The sequence below is a fragment of the Triticum aestivum genome, chromosome 2B (assembly GCF_018294505.1).
Source record: "Triticum aestivum cultivar Chinese Spring chromosome 2B, IWGSC CS RefSeq v2.1, whole genome shotgun sequence".
NCBI classification, from domain to species: Eukaryota; Viridiplantae; Streptophyta; class Magnoliopsida; order Poales; family Poaceae; genus Triticum; species Triticum aestivum.
The window spans coordinates 422,366,369-422,366,728 of record NC_057798.1 but is presented as its reverse complement, the minus strand read 5'-3'; positions in this window follow the sequence as shown (position 1 = coordinate 422,366,728).

Here is a 360-nt window from a genome sequence, read left to right as displayed (position 1 = left end):
CCCGTCCAGCCCCGCCGCTGAAGCCGCCCCGCCGCCGCCGCCGCCGCCAGGAGCGCCCCGCCGTCGAACCCCCCGTCGCTGGAGCCTGAGCCCTGTCGGATTCCGACAAGGTAGCCGCCGTTCACCGCCGCCGGATTTTTTAGAAAACCGATTTGGTTTTTTTAGAAACCCTAGTTCATTTTTTTAGATCGGTTCACCGGTTTTCTCGGTTTATCTATTTAACGGATGTTTGTCCGTATGTTTGTTTTAACGAACGGTTTTCGCCGTTTAGCGACAGACAACGAACGTTCGTTCGTTAGCCTGTTCGTCAGTTTTTCTTTTTCTCGGATTTTCCGCGATTATTTCTGATCACGATTTTCA